Source organism: Antechinus flavipes, chromosome 5, assembly GCF_016432865.1.
Source record: "Antechinus flavipes isolate AdamAnt ecotype Samford, QLD, Australia chromosome 5, AdamAnt_v2, whole genome shotgun sequence".
Lineage (NCBI taxonomy): Eukaryota > Metazoa > Chordata > Mammalia > Dasyuromorphia > Dasyuridae > Antechinus > Antechinus flavipes.
The window spans coordinates 274,509,670-274,522,466 of NC_067402.1; the positions used below are offsets into that span (position 1 = coordinate 274,509,670).

The 12,797-nt window shown below is 36.6% G+C and overlaps 1 protein-coding gene across 3 annotated transcripts in view; it reads left to right on the plus strand.

Moving 5' to 3' along the window:
• Positions 1-200: 200 nt before the first annotated feature.
• ANO4 (anoctamin 4) overlaps positions 201-12,797 on the plus strand; it is a 392,142-nt gene continuing 379,545 nt past the window's right edge. For all 3 annotated transcript variants that reach the window (XM_052001731.1, XM_052001734.1, XM_052001735.1), the window contains exons 1-2: positions 201-276; positions 9,256-9,507. The gene's annotated coding sequence lies outside the window, so the exon portion shown is untranslated. The remainder of the gene's footprint in view (positions 277-9,255; positions 9,508-12,797) is intronic.

The window sequence follows — 12,797 nt, forward strand, 5'->3', positions numbered from 1 at the left end:
CTCAGAACTCTAGGCGACTCTCTTAGACTGGGAATTGCAGAGAAGGTGTTAATCTGCATTGGCAGAGAGAATTTCCTCCCCTAGGAGCTTCATATACTAAGCTTCAAGCCTTAGCCTTTAGTTTCTCAACCCATGTAACCCATGCTGACTCACCTCTCTCTTTCTCTCTCTCTCTCTCTCTTTTTTAAACAGACAAAGAGATTAGCAGTGGGAGCTACAACCTCTCCACTGCAACGACAGGAAGTTACTATAGCTGTGTCAGCCAGATCACCATAGGTAAGCAAATAGGCGCCATTTTGTTTTAAAAAATAAAATTATGTATGTGGAAATTGGAGACACCTGACTTCTGGAAATTTGGTTTTGGGGTCAAATTGGGTTACAAGCCATTGGGAGCCTCTTTAATGAACTATAGGAACTTTTTTATTACATTAGAGAAGGAAAATCCAAACCAATGTACCTCACAATGTTATCATTATTATTAATTAAATTATTAGAAATAATAGAAAAGGTCCCAGATACATGGCACATGATACATGGTGGCTAAATTAGAACACAGAACTACAGATGCCCTTCCCAGGGGATTATCTTATATCTCTTTCCCCTGGGGTCTCGACAATTTATATTCCAGATATTCTAAATCCTATGCTTAGAATTTCTTTTCTTCTTGGCTTCCTGGGAACTTATCACAACTGAGGGTTCCTCTTATTGCTACTTCTGATTCTATCTGTGAAGAAGGTCTTAATATAGACTTACATATGATTATACCTTCCCTCTTTGCCTGAGGATCCACAAAACTTAGAATGTCAAGTACATTTTACTGCTCTTTCAGATTATCTAAACAGAAAAAAAAAAGATTTCTTTAGAACTTTATAAGACTTCAAAAATAGAATAAATGATTACTTTAAATGTTTCTTTCAGAGATTCGGCAGTGCAATGATTACACATTGCAACTTTCAATGACTATTTTTTGAAGGAATGAATGAATGAACTTAAAACTTTCACAATCCATTTGAGTCTTCACACTCTCTCACTCAGCTCAGGAAGCCAGATAGTTACATTGGGGGAAGAGGCGTGAATTGCTTAAGGAGCTTTTAATGGCTCACCCTGTACCTTGGAGTTATTGGCTTCATTGGATTTTGTTTTTGTTTTTCAATTCACAGGAACTGTCCTGTTTGCATTGTTTTAAATGTTTTCTTTCTTTCTTTCTTTCTTTTTTTTTTTTTTTTGTATTTGATCTGTGATATTTTTGGTCTAGGGAATGCCCAGGGAGAAAACTACCTGATTTAATGGAGACAACTAAGATATGATGCTAGACAGGGAATCAGGAGTTCAAAGCTATCTATAGATACTGTGTGACCTTAGGCAAGTCACTTAATCTGTTCCCTTATCTGTAAAAGTAGGATTGCGACGATCATATGAGATAATATTTGTAAAGGAGTAAGCACAGTGCCTGGAGCAAAGTATGTGCTATATATAATGTTAGCACTTTTTAATCATCATTATAATTTATAAAGTGAAGATGGTACATAGCCTCTGAGAAATTAAAACTGTGACTGAGCCAAAAGACAAAGGAAACACATAGAGTAGGCATGATTACCCTTTGTTTCAAAGAAATCACTACTAAGCACATACCCTCAAAGAAGTCAAAGACAGTGGAAAGGGACCTGTTTGCTACAACAAAAACTACTGCTACAGACAGTTTTGCAAAAATCCCATCAACTAGGAAATAGTTGGGGGGAAAAAAACTGAGGTATAAGAATGTTTTGGAATATTATTTCATTGTAAAAAATGAAGAATTCAGGGAAACTTGAGAAGATGTCTATGAACTAATGCCCAGTGAAATGAGTAGAACCAGAAGAAAAAAGTACACAATGATCATAATATTGTACAGAAAATCAACTTTGAAAGACTTTAGAACTCTGATTAGTTCAGTGACCAGTCATGATTCCCAAATACTAATGAAAAAGCATACCTACTTCCTTTTGGTAGAGAGGTGAAACAGAAAGATATTTTCAATCATGAATATTATTTTGTTTGATTATACTTACATAAGGAAAAAACTGGCTCTTCCACAGGGGGAAGTGATAGAAATGTGAAAAAGAAAGGCATAAATAAGACTTTTTTTAAATAGAAGAAAATAAAATGTTTTTTTAAAATGGCAAATATATATATTATTTGATATGTCTTCCTATCTCACCCAGGCTGGGAGTGAAGGTCCCTCAGTGGCACTGATATGGTGAAGCTTTGGGACTATTAGTGAGAACATTTGATTGGCTTTAATTCTACTGCATTTAAGAATTCCCATTCTCAAGATATCCTCACCTTCCCCAGAGCAGGGAATTGGGGAAATGAGTCACCACAACTCTCTCTCCCTCACTCTCCCCTCCTTTCCCTCTCTCTCTCCCCTCCCCCCCTTCCCCTCTCTCTCTCTCTTCCCCCTCTCTCTCCCCTCCCTTTCCCCCTCTATCCCCTCTCTTTCCCCCTCTATCTATCCCCTCTCCCCCCTCTTTCTTTCCCCCTCTATCCCCTCTCTCTCCCCCCTCTCCTCCCTCATTACTTCCCTCCCTCCCTCTCTCCCAGGGTTATTATGAAGATCACATGGGATAATAATTATAAAGAACTTAGCACAGTGCCTGGAGCACAGTAGGTGCTTTATACATGTTAGCTCTTTTTATTATCATTGTAATTTATAAAGTGAAGATAATACTAGCAATCTACCTCCCAAGTTGTGGAAATGATCAAATGCAATAATATTTATAAAGTTCTTTGCAAATCTTAAAGTGTTTAATATAAATGTTAGCTATCATTAACATCATCATCATCATCATCATCATCTCTGGGGCAGCTGGGTGGTACAGTGGATAGAACTCCATTCTTGGAAGCAGGAAGACTCATCTTCTTGAGTTTCAAATATGACCTAAGAAATTTCCTAGCTGTGTGTCCCTGGGCAAGTTATTTGCCTCAGTTTCCTCATTTGTAAAATGAGCTGGAAAAGGAAACGGCAAAACACTTCAATATCTTTGTCAAGATAACTCCAAATAGGGTCATGAAAAGTCAGATGTGACTGAAACAATTGAATAACCAAAAAAACAAACAAACCCCAAACAACGTTTGACTTCAGAGGCAGAATTCATTTACTTTATACCTACCTTGTATTTATATATCAATATCCATGTGGTTTCCATAGTCTAGTGGGATATAAGGTCCTTGAGAACAACAAAGGGACAATTTCCTTGTTTGTCTGTGTATCTCCCACACCTAGCACCTAGTAGGTAATAAATAAATGCTTGTCAAATAAATGGATGGATTGGTGGAGTATCCATATGAAGGCAGTCCAGCACCATTTAAAAAAAAAAAAAAGAAAGCTTGTTTTGGAGTCATACAACCTAAAACTGATTCCTATCTCTGTTATGTACTGCCTTTGTTACTTTGGGCAAGTCTTTTAACATCTTGTTCTCCATTCCTCAATGGTAAAATTAAACCTTGGATTAGATAGCTACTAAGGTCCCTTTCTGTGCCAAACTTATTATTCTATGAAGCCCTAATTCTATTGAGTCTTGAAGTCTATTTACCTTGGAATCAAAGACTTTCTAAATTAATTACATTAATCCATAAATTAAATAATAAGTAAACAAAATATTAAATTAATTTATGAAACTGGTCATTGCAATATCAACAGTCCCTGCCTTCCAGGGGAGCTTGTAGATTCACTCTGGGGATGAGCTGTGGATACCATAAAACAAATGAGAAATTCATTAAATTCACAAGAGAAGTCAATTGAGCAACACGAGAGATTCTGGGATGGAACAATTCCTTTTTTTGGGAAAAGTCAGGAAAGATTTCATGGAAGAAACTATACCTGAGTTGGGCTTTGAAGGAAATAAGAGTTTCAACAGGCAGAGATGGGGAGATCAGTTCATTCCAGGTTTAGGGAACATAGCATACAAATGTCTGGAGGTGAAAATAGTCAGGACCAAAATGGGAAACAGTAGTCTAATGCTCAGCTTCTTAAAACTGTGGTTTGTGATCCTATATGGGATCTCATAACTGAATGTGGAAGTTGTGAAATTATGATTTATTATTAGTAAATATTTGATTTGTATTCCTCTTTTATATACTTAAATATCCAGTCATGTAAAAATTTCTCTGGAGAAAAAGAGACGTGTGGGAAAAATTTCTGAAACCCTGTTCTAGCACATGAAAAGAATATACCTGAAGCCCAGGTTGAGAATATACCTGAAGATATATGTTACCTTGTAAATAATAGGAAGACTGTAAAGATTTTGAGGGAGAGGAGAATGGGAGGGGAGAATAAGTATATATAATTTAATCAGATGGCAACTGATTGAAGCTTACTCTTAAGTAATTGTTGAAAAAAGCTTGCCTTACATTTGCAGTTGTAGAACCTGGGTCCTGCTCTTTCCTCTCTTACTAAGCACCTGAGTGTGATAGAACTGGAGTCAGGTGGGAACTCTGAAACCATCATGTTCACCCCTCATTTTACTGGTCAATAAAATGAAGTTCTTAGAACATTTGAATCCCAATTTCCTGATCTTTGCGGCAATGGAATTGTCAACTTGTAGAGGCAGGGCAGCCAGTTTGTCCAGTGATAAAACTCACTGGTTAAGCTCTGGTAGGGCCTTCTGTCCTTCCTTTCAGAGAGTAGCATCCACATTTTTTATATTTCTGACCCTGTCTTTGATGTCATTTATCTATAGAGAGTCTGATCGACCAAGACCAATTCATTTCTATCCAACACTGAGAATAAAATGAATTCCATGGAGAGCAATGAATAGATACTCTTCCCAATGATTTGCTTTGTTTAAATATTATATGAATTGAAAATATTTACTAATAGCCTCAATTCTAAAGACAAACTAAGTGGAAATTTCAGAAAAAAATAAGAAGGCTCCTTAGTTTTCTAGACCATGCACCTACATCAATCCAACAGAACTCATAAATCGGCTAAAAATCTGTCTCAAAAAGAAAACAAAGCAAAACAGCCTTAAATTCCAGGCATGCTACAAGCTTCCTCGGGGACTATTAAACCTAATGCCTTCAGGCTATTTTCTTTTATATTACAATGTCTCCAGCTGGTGTTGGAAATATGAAGGGAGGACGAGGAAACTAACATTTACAAAGGAAGCAAAAAGAGAGCAGAAAAAGATGTTGCTGTTGTAACTTTTGATTTATGTGGCTCTTTGGGGTTTCAAAAAAAAAAAAAACATTTTCTCCACAGAAATTTTGTGAAATAGATATGATAGGAATAAGGGTTGGAACTTTTTCTATTGCTATGGGGTGCTCCCACATGAGAAAGTTCCCACCACTCATACTTCAACTTGTACTTTTGAAGAAATACCTAAAGCATTGAAAAGGCAAGTGATTTGTCCAGGGTCACATAACTAGTATACATTGGAAGTGAGTTTGGAACCTTGGACAGCGACCTCCAAATTCACTGCTTTTTCCCCTTTTTGGAGAGGTGAGAAAAGGAACGAAAACATGCCGCCTACTTTGCAAAAACCATCTCATTTATCCTCATGACAACCTTTGAGGGTTATCCCTATTTCCAAGGTGCTTTTATTCTCCCCATTTTAGAGTTGAAGATTTGGCAAACAAGTTAAGTGACTTGTTCACGGTCACACGCTCACAGCTGAATTTCAACTAAAGTCTCTGACTGCAAGTCTAGCAATCTTTCCATTGAACCACCCAACTATTTAGTTAGGCTGCCTCTTTATTCATTTTCTGGAATAAATAAGACTTCTAGAAGTCTTAGAAGACTTTAAAAATGTAAAGAAATGATTAATAATAATTTTTGATTCTGAATTTGGAAATATTTACTAAAAGAAGAATAGCACCTCAAATAATTAGGACCTTCTTGTAACTGAATTTATGTGTCCAAATTTGTGCTGTATGCAGTATAGGTACAAGATGGCTAATCTTAGTGATGTAGGGTTTTTTTTTTAAATCCATGCTGCAAGTAAACATTTCATTCAATAGGTATCAGACATAAAATGGTCTGTTGGGCATTTAAAATATTTTACCCTCTGGATGTCCCTCCCCTGCCTTTTCATTTCTCTCTTTGTTCCCTATATCTGAAATATTTTCCCTCCTCATTACCAGCTCCCAGCTTCCTGTGAGTCCCAACTAACCTGCCATCTTTTACAAGCAGCCTTTCCCAGCCTGTCTTACTTTTAGGACTTTCCCTCTGTTAATTATATCTTGTTAATAGAGTTTTTGTGCCTTGTTATCTGTTAGATTGTGAAGGTCCTTAAAAGTAGGATCTGTCTCTTACTTTTCTTTAAATTCTCAGGGCTTAGTACATACTATGGCACATAGGAGGTACTTAATAAATGTTTATTGACTGCTGTCTCCTAAATCACAGTGACCTCCCGGTTTATAGATCAGTAGGTAGATAAGCATATTACCATTATTGTTTAATGAGAATTTGTGGCCAGAATAATGGTGCTAGGAAAGGATTATTTTAATCATCAAAAATAAATTTATCCATTGAATTATTGAGCATGTTATAGCAGATTGAGAACTGCTCCCAAAGGACAAGAAGACCTGAAGTCCAGTCCTGCTTCCAACATTTTCTGGCTTTGTGACACTAGGCAAGTCATTGAACCTTTCTGCATTCCAGATGATTCTTCAAGATGTTGTTCATTGTTTTTCACTTAGTTCAACTCTGTGAATTTATTTAGGGTTTTCAAAACAAAGACTCTGGACTGATTTGCCATTTCCTTCTCCAGCTCATTTTACAGGTGAGAAAATTCAGGCAAACAGTGTGAGTGACTTTTGTAGGGTCACACAACTAATAAATGTCTGAGATCAGACTTAAATTCAGGAAAATGAGTCTCCACGTTTGGTCCTCTATTCACTGTACTAACTAGCTATCCTCCCTAAGATTAGATGTTGCAAAGAAAGTGTCAACCTGTGTTGAATAGAGGGAGTTTCAGTTCTAGGAGTTCCATATATAAATGAAATTGTAGGTCTAGTCCATAACTGTATTTCACAGGATCTTAGAATTTTAGAACTGGGAGGGACTTCAGAGGTCAACTTATTTTCTTTTATAAAGGAGGAAACTGAGGCTTAGAAAATAAATCACATGAGTAAAAAGTTCCAGAATCTGAATTTGAATTATACTCTTCATAGTTCAGCTTGAAATCCAGAATGTTCTTTTGATTGTACTTTCTATCATATCTACCATAATCTTCTTGGGCAAAATTTTGAATGGGTTGAAATGAAAAGTATGTTTCTGCTTTATCAAATCAGCAGATGACTTTTTAGTATTTACTGGATATAGCACACTGGAGAGTTACTAAATTTAGAAACAACACCATCCCTGCCCTCATAAAACTAATAGTCTAGTATGTGAATGTAGCGTATACACAAATAATCAACAGTTGAAATAACGTTTGGCAAGTATTTTCATTAAATATAAGAACAAGTGCTTTGGGAGGTCTGAGAATGGGAAGAGAAGGCAGAGAAAATGTTCGGGAAGAGATGGCCTTTGAGCTGAACTTTAAAGATCGGAAATAGGTTGGGGTAGAAGATCATTCTAGAAGTAAAAATCACATGAAGAAAGGCACAAGGATGGAGAGTGAGAGGAGAAAAGCTCAATAGTTGAGTTTGGCTTTATAGCGAATTCATAGAGATTGAGAGCAGGAGATTAGGCCCAAAAGATCACTTGATGATACAGAAAATCCAGATTTAGATTTAGAGTCCCATCTATAAAATGGGCATAACAATAACATCAGTGTCACAGGATTGGTGTGAGGGTCAAATTAGTATAAATAAAATGCTTCAGAAATCTATCAATACTATATAAATGCCATTTATCATTATTGTTACTGTTATTTGCATTTGAGATAAGTGGGGCTTTGTTGCAAAATACTGTTCTCTGGGTAAGCTTAGACAAATGATTTCATCAGGCTTGGCCTTGGGTTCTTGCTTATAAAACAAGGAGTTCAGGAGGGAATGACTGCATTAGATACCTTTAGAGTTTCCTTCTGGCTCTTAGTCTATGAGCCAGAAAATTCCCTAGAATTCCAACTGTTGGAGAACTGCTCCTATTTTTATATGCCTTAAACCCATAATCCTGATTCTGAATGTCTCATTCTCCACATATGATCTCTCCTCTGTCTTTGTTGAGATTAGGGCCATCCAATTACATAAATCCAACTGTGTAGATGACTTTGAAACAATCTTTTTTCCCTAAGCTTCAATTAGATAGGACCCTTCTCACATACACATACACTAAGTATATCTTTAAAAGAAACCATCTTCCCCACACAGACTTTCTTCTCTGACTTCACCATTTTTGTGAATTGTGCCGTGGTTGACCGGAAGATCAATGTTGGAAGTATCCTCAACTCTTCTTTTGCTTTTGGGTTGTGTTGACTACTTTTTTGTAAAGTTTTATAACTCTTTCCTTTATTAATTGTATGACATAAGACAATCCTTCTAGATTTTGGTTTTCCCTTTTGAAACATAACTGCTTTGGACCACATGGTTTCTCAGGGAACTACCAGTTTTATATTTATGGGCTGTATTTGAACTCTTGCCCTTCCATGTGATCTTGGACCTTTGAGTAATATTATATCTCTAAATTTTAGTTTATTTTTATCAGCGAAATGGAGATAATTGTACATATAGTGGATGACTTACAGGACTATTAAGAATCTCATGAGAGATATTGTGCAAACATTAAAATGCTATACAGTTTAATCAATATAATTATATGAGAAGGGAGTGTAACCTATAATTTTATAGATATAAGGAACTCCCAATAAAGAAACTTCCTCTAGGGGCAGCTAGGTGGCACAATGAATAGAGCACCAGTCCTGAAGTCAGGAGGACGTGTTCAAATCTGTTCTTAGACACTTAACACTTCCTAGCTGTGTAACCCTGGGCAAGTCACTTAATCCCAATTGCCTTAACCAAAAAGAAAAAAAAAACTTCCTCTAGCAATATAGGTTAGCACCTTTTCTGCAACTTCTAGTCTAAGAGAGTAGCTGAGGCAATGAGCAATCAAGTCCAGGATGACACATCATATATCTGAAGTGGGATTTATGCCCATGAAATCTTCGGTCTAGACCAAAAATTATCCTTATTGTTCTTCTGGGAATCAGGTCTACCTCAAGGAGGACTTTCTTTGAGTGATATCACTGCTAAAGGTTTTGTAAAATTTATAAGGGATCAGCATATACTATTGTCTAATTCACTTGTACTGACTTAAAATGTTTATGTTTTCAGGTTATGATGTTGCTGGGCCAGTGGCTATTGGGTTATCCCACTGGAAGAACCCATATGCTCAAGGTGGACCTCCACTGTCATCCGATCTGCCTCTTTTCATCTCCAAAGATGCAGGCATTCCTGTGTATCATCGCTCTTTTACTCGAAAGACTGACTTAGCGACCCCTTTGTCTTGCCCAGCCTCACTGTCCATCACTCCAGTGCCTTCTTACAGTAGCAGCAGCCAAGAGACTCTCAGTCAAGATACAACAGGTAAGAGCTTTTAGCTTCTTTGAGAGAGGCCATGACTCGGGGCTTTAATCTCTTTCTGCATTATATTGAAATATAAATTGTACTTAAAATTTTGATTGTGTGACAGCCAGATTAACAAAGAGCCAGCTGGATTCTCATGGAGCTGGTTTCCATGTTCCCACCACAGAAAATAATGAAGTAGTTGGTTATTGATTCAAATGGTTTTAATCTTCAATAAAAGATGGTGGTGAAACATTCTCTTCTCTCAACAGTGATGGGGGACTAAGAATGTGGAATATTATTTATACTGGCAGATTTTGTGGTGTATTGATTAGTTTTCCTACCTTTCTTCCTTCCCTCCTTCTCCCTGACCTTTTACTCCCCTTTTGATATAAGAGACGGCTCACTGAATAAGGGAAGAATGGAAAAATAAAGCTGTTTAGAAATGAAAATAAAAGTTTTAACAGCTATGAAAAGAGGGGGAGAAAGGGCCAACTCTTCAACCTTAATTTAGCTCTCTCATTAGATATTTAAAGATCTAGAACTGACTGACCATTCATTCACTCTCCTGGTTCTCAAGTCGATGTTCCTTTTCTCCATGTGTCATGCGCTTAGCACATAAGAGGTTAGGCCTAGTGTTCTGAGCAACTAGAGAGGGAGAAATGTTTATAGGAGTGTGTTTTTCCCCCTCATTCCTTGAAGATTATCTTCAGTCAACTAAAGAAATGTAGAAACACAAAAGTGGTTGAGTCTACTGTATCCCTGCATTTAAGTTGGAAAGAGAAAATGCCGGGTCATGTTCAGAAAGTTGACTTTGGAGTAAGGAAGAACTATTTTTCATTCTTAGCTCAGATGTGTTCTGGCTCTGTGATCATTAACACAATTGTCTTTCATCTACTTTCCCTTTTGTTTGCTTTCTGTGTATATGTAGTCTCTCCCATTAGAACATAAATTTGGTGAAGGCAGGGACTATTTTTGCTTTTTTTTTTTGGGGGGGGGAAGTTATCACCAGGACTAGTTTTAGAGCAGGGAGTCTAGAAAACAGTAAGTATTTAAGAAATATTCATTGATCATGAGACTCTGGAAGGAATTTTGACTCTTAAATCAAAATAATTGGGGTTCAGATCCCTACTCTGATAAACATTATATTTATGACCTTGGGCAAATAATTTAATCTCCCTGTTTCCTCATCTGTAAAATGGAATCAGACAATTTGGCCACAGGGGTTCCTTTTAACTTGAAATCTGCAAGCCTCTGAAGGTGCTGATGACTAACAGTAATGGAGTTTGTACATTAGGAATCACCTACAGGGATAGAATCACAGATTTGGATTTAAAAAATTTTTTTGAATGTAAGTTAGAGGTGTGAATTATGTAGACTTCCTTCTGCCATTTCTTGCCCATGTGGATAATGGCTCTTTGGAGGTAATAGTTTCATCAAAAAACTAATTTGCCTAATCCAAAAAATCTTCCACACATGATTTCCAGGATTCATTTAATTGTAAGAACTCACAAATGCTGCCACCTAGAGCTGAGATCTCTCCATTGAATAGGAAGTGGTTATGATATAATATGAAGTTGGGTTTAATCAAGTGTCATATACTAAATTTTTGGAATATCCTCTGAGAATCTATCATGCAAAATTGGTGCCTCATCAGCATCATACATAGAAACATATCCCTCCTCCATTTTTAATGATAATTATTTCTCCCATAATATATATATATATATATAATTTGAATGGAAATCAGTAATCCAAGTTCCAGAAACCATCTGAGCCTGCCACTGTAAAAGTAATGACTTCAACCAAGAATTTCTTAGTTTATTTCATTTGATATATTAAAAATAAAATTACTTATTTTCAACAAACAAAATCTATTTTTTCTATGCCCCTTATAAAAAAAAAAGAAAAACAAAATCTTTGTAACACATTCATAGTTAAGTAAAACAAATTCCCACACTAACCACATTCAACAAATATATTTCATTTTGCATATTTAGTCCATCACTTTTCTGTCAGTCTCTTTGAATTTTTAGAGAAAGCTGGGATCTGTACACAATGGCTTCATATGGGGTGAAATAAAGGGGTAGTATGCTCTCTGGCCAGGGAAAATAAGAATCTACAGAACTGCAGAAAGTGAAGCTTCCTGGGAGGTGACAACTGCCACATTACCATTTCATCATGTCTCTGTTACAATGAAGTATTTTTTTTCCTCCTTTAGATTACCATAATCAGAAGCAATCTGATTTCGGTATGCAGTGTCTATTTTTAACTGGCAGTTATAAAAATACAAAATGCTATTTGATTCCTGGGAGTCTTGCTGTTAGCAATAAGATATTGAATTCCCCTCCAACGCAATCAAGTTGCTGTTTTTTGATAGATTCACAAAGTTGGGAAGGACTTTTAAATCTACTACCTTGCAGCAGCTAATTTTCTTTTTAAAATTGAAAATTGTGGTTTGTCTATGTTTAAAACAGCCTCACACTTACATTCATGATGTCTTATGGTGATTATTTGATTTTAAAAATGAATATTTTGTAATATGGCATAATAGGAGTGGCTAGGGGGCTCAGTTGGTGAAGTACAGAGCCTGGAGAGGAATACAGGAGATGCCTCTTCCTGAATTCATATTTGTTCTCAGGCACTAGCCGTGTGACCCATTGTTTACCTCAGTTTCCCCATCTGTAAAATGAGCTAGAGTAGGAAATGGCAAGCCACTCTAGTATCTTTGCCAAGAAGATCCCAAATGAGGTGAGGAAGAATTGGACGTGACTGAACAATAATAATGACATAACATCATAGTTAAAGAACTGGAGGCCCCTGGACTCAACTTTCCCCTCTGATACAGACTGTGTGACCCTATTCAAATGTTTTAGGCAACTCTAGAATGTAAGGTGTGCACTTGCATTAGTGAAGGGAGTTTCCTTCTCTAGAGGTTCCTTTATGAGTTAAATTACAGGCAGCATCCTTACATAGGCAGTTAGATGTCACAGTGGATAGCACTCGGGTCCTAGAAAGATCTGAGTTCAATGCAGCCTTAGACATTTTACTAGCTATGTAATACTGGGCAAGTCACTTAACCTCTGCCTCAGTAGTGAGAATCAAATGGGATAATAATTGTGATACTCTTAGCACAGTGTTATATAGTAAGCACTATGTACATGTTAACTATTTATATTAGCTATCAATCTAATATGAAGGCAGTTGAGAATCTGTTATAATATCAAGGAAGATTCTCATTCCAATCTTGTTTTTGTCACTTATTAACTCTGGGCATGTCATTTTGTGTCTCCTAAACTGGCCCAGGTGCT